Genomic DNA, 13,213 nt, shown 5'->3' on the forward strand with positions numbered 1-13,213 from the left:
AATCACTCCATAGATAAACATGACCCAAAAACCAAGAAAATATGCGAAAGTGGAAAGCATGAATTACATTAAACGTGGACTTAGGATCCGGTACTTACAACCACTCACTCCATAGGGAGGGCCCGGTTACCTGAATAGTGCACTTACCAAAATATAAGATTGGAATGGAGTACACCGAAGAATATAATGAGTCTTTTATAGTCATCTACTCAAGACTTTATCTCTAACATATGTATATAATGAACATGCAGTTTACCATATATCAACAACCGAAATAGTTGTGGATCTTGCCATAAATAATTAACATGGAATGCACCCCCAAACAGAATCAAGTACCAAGACTTTCGACGACCCAACTTAGTAAAATGAAAGCGAAGTCTGATAGACCTAGAACGTAACTGAGCATACACCTTCTTCTTCATGTTTGAAGGAAAAGGTGTCCAAGTGAATGATCGTGAGAAAATAGATGTTTGTGGAAGATATGTTGGATATGTATAAGTTTTAGAAGGAAAGAATGGAAAGAATGGAAAAAATGGGAATATGGGTTTAGCACAAAACTCATTCATGGTGTAGGTAGGAATTGTCTCAATTCTGAAAATAAAGGTGCCAAGTGCCTTTTCCTTGGGAATTATTTTCGTATTAGGAGGATTTAGAAAATCATAAAGCACAGGAGAAACAAGAGGTTCAAGTGCAAACTTAAGGTTCCTTTGAAAAGATGGAAGGTGGGGAAAATTTGTGATGGAATATGAATGAGTGACAGGATGATGGGAGGTGGATGAGTGGGGCCCGGCTAGAGCTCTCCGGTCTAGATCACCAGAAGCCTTGAGATATGCAAGACATTCCTCAATAGGTGGGTCAAAAGAATCACTGGGATAGAGGGTGAAAAATTCTTCTTCTGTCATGGCGTCAATGGATGAATGGAGTTAATAGGAAAGGACTCGCGAGGTGGCAAGGAAGAGTTGCAAAAGAGTCGAAGGAAATCTTCCTCAACTTCCAGGGAGTTCTCGTTGAAGTTCGAACTTCCAATGGAAAAGAATTTGTGCATCTGATTATCAGGAAACGTGGTTTTGAAATAATCTTGAGCTAAGCTCTCGATCATGCTAACCTCTCCATCTAAAGTCATATCTGGGAACTATTTTGTCATTTTAAAAACATTTACCTTAACAGAAAGATGGCCAAAAGACATGGACATCAAACCATCGCGTCAGTTTATAAGCGCGTTGGCAGTAGCCAAGAAAGAACGCCCTAAAATGATCGGAACAGAGTCGTTAGCGACTTCTGTATCGAGGATAACAAAATCAGAAAGATAGTAGAAATCTTGAACCTTAACAAACACATTTTTAACCACACGCTTAGGATAATTAATAGACTGATCAGCTAATTGCAACGTCATTTTAGTAGGTTGCATCTCCTGTAGACCTATTTGTTTATATAAATAATACGGGAGTAAGTTAACACTCGCCCCCTGGTCTAATAGTGCGGTCGTCGTGTGGGAATCTCCTACGGTGCATTGTACAGTAGGACGACCAGGGTCCTTGTACTTAACGATTCCATTATGTTTGGTTAAAGTTGGAAAATGTTCAGTTAAGAAGGCATCTTTAGGAATATTTGTCTTACGCCTAGTAGTGCACAACTCTTTGAGAAACTTAGCATAATGAGGTAACTTTTTAATCTCTTCAAGAAAGGGTAGGTTTAGCGTTAGATTTTTGAAAACTTTCATAATCTCATCAAAATTCGTATCCTTGGTTAACATGGCTAATCTCTGAGAAAATGGTGGTTTCTCTCTATATTTAGCACATGGATCAACAAGATGTCTAACCTTGGCTTTTTGTTTCTTAGGTTGTGGTTTAACTGGTATTTCTACTGGGGTAGGATCTTCAGTTATTACTTCGGTATCTAGTATAATATCTAGTGTAGGGGCTACTGGTGGGGTAACTACAGGCATAGTTACGGCGTTATCAACCACTCTGCCAGAACGGAGAGTGGTGATGGCCTTAAGCTCACCTACGCTTCTATTTTCATTACTAGTATTACCGTTTACCTCAAAGGTTGTGTTTGTTGCTTTAGGATTAGGTATCGCTTGACATGGAAACATACCTTTGGGTTGTACTTTCTCTTGGGCTAACTATTGTAAGGAAAGCTGGATGGACTATAAAATCTGTTGTTGGGTTTCCATAAAGGCGTTGAAACAATCCGGTTGTGGAGGAGTGTTTGTTACAGGTTGTGTGATATGAACTATGTCACGTTGATTATTAACAAATGGGTTGTGATAGTTATGATTAACTGGAACGATACCTCTATTAGTATTATAATTATTATTGTTATAATTATTAAAATTCCCTTGTCCTTGTCCTTGTCCTTGTCTCCATGGAGCTTGATTGTAATTGTTTGCTGGTAGCGACGCCATTTGATAAAATGTAAAACGATAATTTTACCTACGAACAAGCGATGAAACTCAAACATAAGTAAAACTAAAGCTATTTCCTATTCTATATATCAAAGTTCTACACTCTCGATGCTATTGCAATAAGTGGAGTAGAGAATTCGTTCCACTCCTAGTTCTTTAGAATTAATGTTAACGACGATTATCAGTTCTATCAAAGTAAATGAGAGTATGGATTAATGTAATTATGCTAACAACGAGAGAAATAACGTAATCGAAATGTTCTAAATAATAAGATGACAATTAAAATAATAAGGTTCAAATCTAGATAAAGAATTAGGGGGATTTGATTCCACCTTAATTTGACTTAATAAACTAGCAAGAATTGTCGTAATCCGAATTGCAATGCTTTCGTAACTCTACCAACTAACAACTAGCATGTGAAACAGTCAAACCCATTCTCATGGTGAACTAACTACTTTCTAGAATGGAATAGATCATTACCAACAATTCTACGCTAATAACAATCAAGTTTCATCAAGGCTTCCTCAAACCCCTCTAATGGAGGTTTTAGCCTTGAATCATTATACTATCATTTCTAAAGGAAGAACAATTAAAACAAGTTATTATTGAATAACTAATTAACTTTATTAATCTAATTTAACAATAGTCTAAGATTCAAAATGGATTAAAATTGAATTTAAAACTAATTTAGAACTAAGATTATGAATACTAATTATCAATTTAAAACAACTAAATCTATGAATGAAAGATTGAATTCGAAATTAATATTGAAATATAAACTAAGTATTTTATTCTAAAATTCAAAACTTGTTCTAACAACTAATAAAATTGACAACTAACTAGATTAATCTATAAAAACTAATTTAATGAATTAAAACTAAGTATTTTGATCCTTCACTAACTAAAAACTCATTGACTAAGTAAAAACTAAGATAGCTTAAGAGCTAAGCCTTTGTCTCTCATATGGAGGAGACAAGATCCACAAATTCGTGCATGGGCTGAGGAGCTATGTTTTGGGCCGAAAAATCGAGCACAAAACCTTATTACTTCAGTCCACAAAGGGATTTTCAGCTGGATTTGACTTCAACAACTTTTTTGTCCATTTTTGCTCCTCTGATTGGGTCAAGGCTTGGACAATTAGAAAGCTCTTTCCGAGCTGGTGGTTTTCACATAAGGTAGGCCCAATTCTGAGGTCTAAGTCCAAAGATACGGTCTCCGGAAGTTCTGCTGACTTTTGTGCGCAATTTCTGCCCGCATTGACTTTGACTTTTCAGCTTTGACCGGGTTTTAAAAAGACTTTTTCTCCTTGAATCTTGACCTTTAATCATAGAACTTCTTAGCAACCAACCTTTGCTCTATCATCTCGCAAAAGGGGCGCATTTCTGTACATATTCGACTCCAATGCTTGAAATACATAAGAACACGATAACAGTACTAACTCTTACTTATTAACCACATAATTGGTCTAAAAGTAATATTGTTAAGGGGTTAAAACTACAGTTTTGGGCTCTTATCAACCTGTGTCGGCATAACTGTGCTGAAGAAGACTCCGCCACTTTTGACTTACTCAACAGTGTCATCCTCGATAGGTTAAACTTTTAGGGAAAATGGGCACACTATCTGTTCAGTAAATTGTATGCCATTTTGACTTGGAACCAGAGATAATGTTCCTGGTGATCGGACCTGAGTTGTATGCTAGTTTCTTGTGTTCCCATGACATCACCACCGGGGTTGCTAGGAAGATTTGGATTGGATCCAAATCTTAGCACACGATCACTGGCCTAGACTTCTGTCGGCATGATTGTGCTGAGGAAGACTCCCCCACTATTGTTCTAGCGATAACCTATTTATTTTTTAAATAAACAGGACCTATCATTATTGAACGCAGTGTCATGCTCAAGGCATCGAGATACCATCGTATAGAGATCCCATCCGATGTTGTTTCTCTCCTACGATCGTGACCTCCACTATGGTTAAACACCACTATGGTTAAACATGATGGCTCCCAGGATGTCCTAATCAAATTTTGGTTATACCTCTGTTTTACCAGTTCAGCTTTTTAGGGTTACCTATATTCTTCCAAATAAACTTTGGGGGCATCAGAGGTAGAATATGCATATTAGTCCATGTTATGTCGTATAACAACGGAATTGTTCAAATGCATGCATAAATAAGCACAGAACTTAAGTGAGATTAAGTGCTCAATCCGGTATATCTGATTGAAATGTGGAGTCCCGAGTGTATCCTAGAATAAGTTGTTTAATAGTTTAATATGAGCATAGACACTAGGTTATGGACAACTTCAGAGAACTTCTCGCTTAAAGCTAGAGTTTAAGCTCAGTCCACGAGTGGATTGGAGTTCACCTCATATGAGCATTAGAGGTGTTAGTAACACTTATTCACTCAGAATTCAGACTAGTTATTGTTGGAGATCAAGATAACATGGATCTAAGCCAATCAAAGTGAAGTTCTGAGGTGCAACACAGAATTCACAGGAGATCTCCTACCAAGAGTCACACCTCAGTGGTGTCAGCTGACTCTTGACCGAAGAGGGGGCATCTGTAGGGGTAATATTCCGTCAATGTCCTAAAGACACGTGGTGGAGTGAGATTACACCGAATGATCATTATTAGAAAGAGAATGGGGTATAAGATAATGGCTCTAGAACTGATTTGATCAGTTCTGGTCAATTCCTACGAGTTTAGGACTGTTCCTTTAGTTAGACTAGTCAGTTCCGCGAAGTAGTTCAGGAACTGGGCAGGTCAGTTCCGGAATTGGTCCAGAACTGGATGACGACCTTGTACAACTGTATTTTAGTATTAGAAGGACTCTTGGACGTGTTTAGAATAGGTGTTCCATTTATAGCAGACTTCTAGGTCTAAAGGCTTATTATGGAAACCTAGTCCAACTATGTTTCCTTCTATGTGATAACTTCTATTCTAATGTTGATCCTATCTTGACAAGAAAATAGGAAACCCTAGTGAGAGGATGGTTTCTTGGTAGCCAAGGAAACCTTATTCTAGGGCCTTCCATAAGTCACTATATATAGGAGGCAGCAGTATGGGAATGGAGGACGGATCCCTAATGGCCAAGATATAGAGGCTTTTTACGGAGGCCGACTTACGGTCACCTTCTTCTTCCCTCTCGAAGATGCTATTCACCCCATAAAGAACTACTGACGGACTTGATTCCCCGAAAAGAGGATAATGAGGTAGCCACTTCGTGGTTCAGTCCATATTATCAAACACTCATATTGGTTTCAGGAGATACGCTTTGAACTAGAACACGGTGTAAAGACATCAACAGAAGATTGAGGGATACTCGGAAAATCCCCTATACTTATTACCTTCAAAAACTCCAATTCCACCCGACACGAACACCAAACAACATACCCCTTTCAAATTTACAAATACTCAAAGTAGTTACAACAAATCAACCACAACCGTACCACCAATTAAAAGATTAACTCCTGTGCAAATGATGGCTAGAAGAGAAAAAGGTTTGTGCTATAATTGTGATGAGCAGTATAAACCCGGCCGGACACTATTGCAAAAGCCGACAACTATATATGTTGGTTGCTAGTGATGAAATTCAAGAGGAAGAGGAAGAGGTGCAAGGTACTGAAAGTGAGGTAGAGGAGTTGATGCAACAGGTGGAAACTGATATGGAATTATCTTTAAATGCCTTAATGGGAAATGTAAGTTAGAATACCATTCGAATTCAAGGCCGCATTAAAAAAAAGTCCTATATATTACTGTTTTAATTGATACAGGGAGCACGCATAGCTTCCTAGATTCGGAAGTTGCAAGACCTGTTGGGTGAAAGGTAGAGCCTACTGCTCACATATTGGTAACAGTGGCAAATGGAGAGCAAACGATAAGTAAAGCCATGTGCACACAGTTAAAATGGGAGATGCAAGGGCACTCATTTGAAGAGGATATTAGGTTGTTGCCATTGGGGGGATGTGATATGGTGTTAGGAGGGGACTGGCTTAAAAAATGTGGAGATGTATTAATCAATTTGAACAAGCTGTAGCTCACTTTCAAAAGAAATGGAAAGAAAGTCACCTTAGCAGGAGGTGAAGAGGAAGCAACCTTGAAAATGATGACTGGACATGCGTTGAAAAGGATTTTAAGGAAAAACACGCATGGGTTAGTGGGACATTTGCTCTCCATTACTGCTACACCAGTAGAAGCCGAGGTTCCTTTCTCCATTAGTAGTTTGTTGGAAGAGTATGCCGATGTTTTTGTTGAACCCAAGGAGTTGCCACCAAGGAGGGTACTGGATCACCGCATTCCGCTTAAACCCGATGCTGACACTACACCAGATCGGTTGAAAAAAGACATGTAAATGCATCGTTTTTCTTAAAAAACGACACTTTCCTGGTGTCAGATAGTGACCGGTTTTTTTTGCAGTCGTTTTTTCCTACGACACTTCACATGTGTCTTTTATAATATTTTCAATTTTTTTAAAAAAAAGGCTGAATCAGAGCCGAAAAGTTCCCTAGCCCAAAATCTACTGAATCAGGCCTAACAAAGCCTACTACATATAGAGAAAGCCCAGTCCAAGTCAATTGACCCCAATTCTTCCTTAGCCCAAAATCTCTGTAGAAACCCAAATCAGAACAAAGCCTACATACAGAGAAAGCCCAATTCAATTGGATCAATTTCTATCCTTGCACAAAATCTCTATAGAAGCCCACCAACAACCAAAAGCTTGGGTATAATTTCTCCCCAGCTGTTTCTCATTTGATGTAGAAGATTCACCCTCTGATGAACCACTTGTGCTTTCCAAGTATCTCAAGTAGTCTGCAGTTATCTTGGTGTTGATCTGAGCCATGAAGGCACATCTAGAGAGAGAAGCTTCTGATGCTCTATGATTTTGATATGCACGTAGGCCTGGTTCAATCTTCTTAACAGCACCCCACAATCCCACATCCCCTGTCGAACACCAAGCTTTGCAATTTCCCATGGGATGCCCATATCTTCATGATGGAAGAGTATCACCTCACATGCAGTCAGCTAGCCATCACCTCTATTTGATTCCACTGATACATGTAGAAGATGACAGATCAGTTGTTGTTAAGAAAAAGAGAGAAACAAAGAGGAATATAAAATTTAATGAAAAAAAAGGGAATATAAACTGTTTGTTATCTTTTTGAATGAGATTTTGTCTTTAAGGATGTAATTGCCCAAAGGTAAGGGAGAAGGGGTAATAAATTTATTTGGTGTTCATTAGGACCGGCATGGTATACGACAAATTATAGCAGCAGGCAAAATAATAAAGAGTTGTGCAGACTGAAGACCACAAAAATTAAATAATTATTTAGGTAACATATATACACACTGATGTGTTGTACTAAAAAAGTGCTACAAAACACTGCTGAGATCAACTGAGATTTTCGTTCAGACTACGCAAAGAAAACAACAAAATTTGACAAGTGGCTACCAATTCTTTGGTGATATTCATAAACACACAAAAATTTGATTAAGCTTTTACCAAAAAAAAATTTGTGGAAAAACAGGTGAGATTAACATTGTTTGAAATATATGAATACACCTATAAAACACACCTGAAAATCGTGTGATGAACAGGCCCCATCACCAAAGGATTTCTTAAAGCATCTGATACAGACTGTATATTGACCCCATCAGGAATAAATCCAAGAGAAAGAAAGTCCTTTGCTAAGCCGAGAGAGTCACAGTTAACATAATGCACAAGCTGAAAGACATTAGATCACCATTGTTAAAAAATGGAGTAAAATAGAATATCATGCGTTAGAACAGAATTAAAGGAGGAAAATAAATTATTCAACTAGTCCAAACAATTGAGATATATCATTCCTATTTGTCAATGATGCCAGCACTTTCAACTTTCTACAGACAAGAAGACAAGACAAATTCACAGAGGGATTTTCATACGGAAATCTACAGATGAGGGCAATAACAAACTATGAAAAGGAAAAACAAACCAAATGGAAATCAACTGATTTGTGAGCTGAAAGATTTGATATGAAAAGATAGTGCTTAGACCCACAGAGGAAGCATTGTGCATAATTAATGTAGACATTATGTCTTCCAGCCATAAAAGATATTCTCTAACCTTTGAACACCTGGCCTAAGGATGCAGCTGCTACGGGTTCAGGGCTGATATCAGCAAATATTTGTGAAACCGGAACACCCAATTGAGACTCAATAGACTTGATAGCGGGTAGGAAATGGACGTATTTGATCCTAGAATGGACAATTTAGTTCCAATTGCAAGCAAAGGGAAAACCATCCAACAGAAGAAACTGCATAATCTATTGCATATTTAAAACGTCTAAAGTAGCAAATAGGACAACATGACTATATACCTTTAACTTGGCAAGTTCATGGCAGTAAACAGCTGGTAATATATCCGGTCGAGTACTCAAAGCCTGCCCAAGCTATCAAACCAAAGAAAGTATATATTACTGAGACGAATCGAAGAATAACCAAAATATTCAACAAATTAAACACAAGTAGGCATAACGTTCATAGTTGAAGACCCAGAAAGCGAAACAAAAATACTACACCAAAAAGAGTAAAATTGTTTTAAAAGACCAAATAGTGTACTTGTCATTCCCAATAAATTATATATATATATATATATATATATATATATATATATATATAACTAAAACCTTTTAAATGGGTAGTAGCAACATTCAGTGAAGACCGAGGTAATTCAATTGTAAGTCAGGGAAGAGCCCTCTTTGACAACCTTTCCTCCTTTCCCTGGATCCCTACTGTCTAGCATACTTGTTGTGCTTATCCACAGGATAAGGAAACATTATAATTGTACATATGTACCCAATTAATAAGTTTTAAGTACTCTTTCTTTTACTCATTTTCCCAAAAATGAATGCTGATAAAAATTACACAAAAAAGCACGGGTGTGGCGGCGACATGCCGACCTGTGCTTAAGTTTGTTTGCAAGGGGCGAACCTGGCTTAAAACATAATATGCAGCAAATTATTGTTTGGAACATTTTCGAATATTGAGAGAAGAAAATATGCAAGCATTAAGATTTACCAATAAAAATTTAATAGGAATAAACAGGACTAACAAACAATATAACACAAGGAGTTTCCAGAAAATAAGAGGTTAAGAACTTACTGGGTTCAAAATGAATTTGTGAGGGAGAGGAACCTAATATTGCTGCGTACCTGAACAACCCATCAGTGATATCAGATTGATAATTCTGAGAGAGATTAATGAATAAATATTCATAATGAGAGTTTTCTATTGAATGAAGTATAAAAAAAAATCACATTCGACCAATCCCTTGACGTCCACGTTGAACAACACAAAATAAGTGATCACACTGAGGAGTAACACGATTCAATGTAAAAGAATATCATACACAAAAAAGAAGCTTACACTAGCATGCATGACATCCTCAACTGTCGCTGCGATTGTTCCAATTATTTCTACGGTCCCACTGTGACATATTGACCTGCCAAATAGAAGTTCAAAAATCAAAAAGTTTGTGACAAGTCTTAACATGTCTTCTATGATTTGAACTAACTTCCATCTGTTCCTATTGCGGCCGAACATAATCCAGAAGCTATAAGTGCTGCTGGGCCTGAGGAGGATCCACCAGTATAACGTTCCAGAGCATGTGGATTTCTTGTTGTTCTGTTATACAGTTAGGTTTAATAAATGTTAGCACCAGAAGAAATATTGGACATATTACATTAGTGGCTAGACCTACAGTTGAAAACACCAATACTATGTGCAAAAAAAAAGTAAATAAACAGAGACAGTCTGAATCTACCATGACTATGTGGCTGCACTACCGTCAAACCAATATTGACCCATTTGCTACCAATTACCTCCAGATGAACATATAGAACAACCATGCAACTTGACAGCTCCAGCAAAATGAGCATTCAATGTTATAATTGTCCAATCAAACGTGTCTTTCATCATACCTTGATGCCATCACTATCTGCTTTCTCTTGTGAATATTCGATAATCGATATTCTACTGTGAGCTTCAACTTAGTATGTGTATTAATTCTTCTAGGTCTTATATAAAAACTTGAAAATTTTATTTCATTGAGTTCCATTCAATCACAAAATTTGATTTGCAATTCAGAAAAAAAAAAGGTTATAATTAGGAGATATTATGGGATTCTTCGTTCTAAATAATATTTTAACTACCATTACTTGAACAAATAGGTGAATTGACGAAATTGATTGAAAGAAAACAACCATGGAAAGAAGAACACTTACCATAAGGTAGCAATCGAAGCTCTTCAACGCAGTTCAGAGAGAGAGATTGGGAGTTTGGGAGAGAAGATGAAGAATTGAGTAGAAGGAAAATAAGCGAAACAAAACCCTAGGGTTTTCGCCATTTAAATCTCAGAGAAACTTAGAAAATGAAAATGAGGAGGAAGAAGCCGAATTTCCTATTTTTCACTACTTTTGAGTAAATTCCAAACATATTAGATGTAAGTATCGACGGTTTTAGACAGGACACGACGCTTATTTGTGTTGGAGCCGCTCGATAGATGACAAGTGTCTTTTGGGTTAAAAAGATTTTGTCGTATTTTAACAGTTCTGGTGTAGTGTGAAGCCACTAACCAGCGACCTTACAGGTATCCATATGTCCAGAAATCTGTCATTAAGAAATTAGTTAAAGAGATGTTAGCAGCTGGCCTAATCCAAACCATCCACAGTCCTTTTGCTTCACTAGTTTTTCTAGTTAAAAGGAAGGATGGAACTTGGAGGTTTTGTGTGGATTATCGGAAGCTAAATGACCTTACAATCAAGGACAAATTTCTGATGCCAGTAATCAATGAGTTGCTTGATGAATTAAATGGAGCTAAAGTCTTTTCCAAAATAGATCTCAGATCGGGATACCACCAAATCAGAGTACATGAAGCTGACATTTATAAGATGGCATTAAGGACGCATCATGGACATTGTGAATTCAAGGTGATGCCTTTTGGTCTCACTAATGTACCATCAACATTTCAGGCTCTCATGAATGAAGTATTTCAACCATATCTTAGGAAGTACATATTGGTATTCTGTGATGATATATTAATTTACAGTCCCAGCATAGAAGCGCATGTTGTTCATTTGCGAAAAACTTTGGATGTACTCAGACAACATGAATTGTTTGCTAAATTTTCAAAGTGCAGTTTCGCCCAGCAACAAATCGAATACTTGGGTCATTTGATCACATCTGAAGGGTTAATAGTAGACACCTCAAAGATCGACATCATGATAAATTGGCCTAAACCTGCTACTCTAAAGGGATTGAGAGGGTTCTTGGGACTCACTGGATACTGTGGAAGATTTGTCAAAGACTACGGTAACATCAGCAAGCCCCTCACCGAGATGTTAAAGAAGAATAACTTCAAATGGAACCCGATCGCAGAAAAACCTTTTGAACAACTTAAGACCGCAATGACTACTACACCAGTTTTAACACTACCTGATTTTACACACCACTTCGTACTTGAAACAGATGCTTGTGTTAAAGGTGTTGGAGCTATGCTAATGCAAGGCGGAAGACCTATTGCCTTTTTCAGCAAGGCCTTAGGGCCCAAGGCATTAGGGTTCTCGACTTATGAAAAAGAGTTGCTCGCAATTGTCATGGCGGTTAGCAAGTGGAGATCATATCTTTCTGGGCATCATTTTGTTATACATACAGATCAACAAAGCATAAAATATTTCATGGAGCAACGACTGACTACCTTACTGCAACAACAGTGGCTCACTATATTATTTGGTTTTGATTATGAGATCAGATATAAACAAGGGAAAGAAAATAGAGTGGCTGATGCATTATCGAGAGTTTTGGAGGAACATGCCAGTTGTCAAGTCATTTCATTAGTTGAAGCACAATGGGTGAAAGAAGTAGTGTCGAGGTACGATCAAGATCAAATGGTCCAGCAACTCATCACCCAGCTATTGTTAGTACCTAATGACGTCCAACATTATTCGTACAAGTCTGGAAGTGTACGGAACAAAAATAGATTCTACATTGGGCGCAATAATGACTAGCGACAGAAACTGTTGGCTACCATCCATTCCTCATCAGTTGGGGGACATTCAGGCATCCAAGGTAGTAATCAAAGGGCTAAATCCTATTTCTATTGGCCTGGCATGAATAAAGACACAGGGGCGGCTCAAGGCTATTTGGGGCCCTAAGCAAAGTTCGAATAGGGGGCCTTCTACAATTAATACCAATAAAAATTGTTTATAACTTATTGCTTTATTTATGTTATTTCATCATATGAGTGCAAACCCTCATCCTTTATCCGGGCTTGGGACCGGCAATGTATTATCAACTTTGGCGGATTTAAAAGTTTTTTTTTTTTTTTTTTTTTTTTTTTTTTTTATGCAAAGAAATTTTTACATGTCACAAACTTCAATTAAATTTCATTTTTCTTACTTTTTGAGTTGCAAAATCACTAATTAAATCTTTGTATTTAAGTTCTTCTAAAAAATCTCTTTCTATAGATAATGTAGCTAATCCACTCAATCTTTCTTGTGACATGGTTGATCTTAAGTAAGATTTAATTAACTTTAGTTTTGAAAAACTCCTTTCTGTTGAAGCAACGGTTACAGGTACTGTCAACAATATTCTATAAGCTATATAAGCATTTGGAAAAGATTGTATTCTTTTTAGATAGTTCAATATTTTAATTGCAGATTCATTTTTGGTATCTAAAATTTCTCTTAGTAGTCTTAATTCTAAAAACAAATCTGTACCATCAATATCACAACTCTCTCCATGTTTCAGAAAACTTTCAAGATTAAGACAA

The 13,213-nt window shown here is 37.2% G+C and overlaps 1 long non-coding RNA gene across 6 annotated transcripts; it reads right to left on the bottom strand.

Annotated features, from left to right (window-relative positions):
- Positions 1 to 6,737: 6,737 nt before the first annotated feature.
- LOC147516038 (uncharacterized) lies at positions 6,738 to 10,867 on the bottom strand. Of its 6 annotated transcripts, XR_015210886.1 has the most exons (8): positions 10,668 to 10,865; positions 9,959 to 10,068; positions 9,811 to 9,886; positions 9,547 to 9,596; positions 8,763 to 8,834; positions 8,510 to 8,640; positions 7,980 to 8,128; positions 6,850 to 7,454 (listed from the first exon to the last, which is right to left on the bottom strand). It is a non-coding gene; the product is annotated as an uncharacterized LOC147516038 (long non-coding RNA). The 6 variants fall into 6 exon arrangements; XR_015210885.1 differs by having other exon boundaries at positions 9,811 to 10,068; XR_015210888.1 differs by lacking the exon at positions 9,959 to 10,068 and having other exon boundaries at positions 10,668 to 10,864.
- Positions 10,868 to 13,213: the final 2,346 nt, after the last annotated feature.

This window comes from Coptis chinensis, chromosome 2, assembly GCF_015680905.1.
Source record: "Coptis chinensis isolate HL-2020 chromosome 2, ASM1568090v1, whole genome shotgun sequence".
Lineage (NCBI taxonomy): Eukaryota > Viridiplantae > Streptophyta > Magnoliopsida > Ranunculales > Ranunculaceae > Coptis > Coptis chinensis.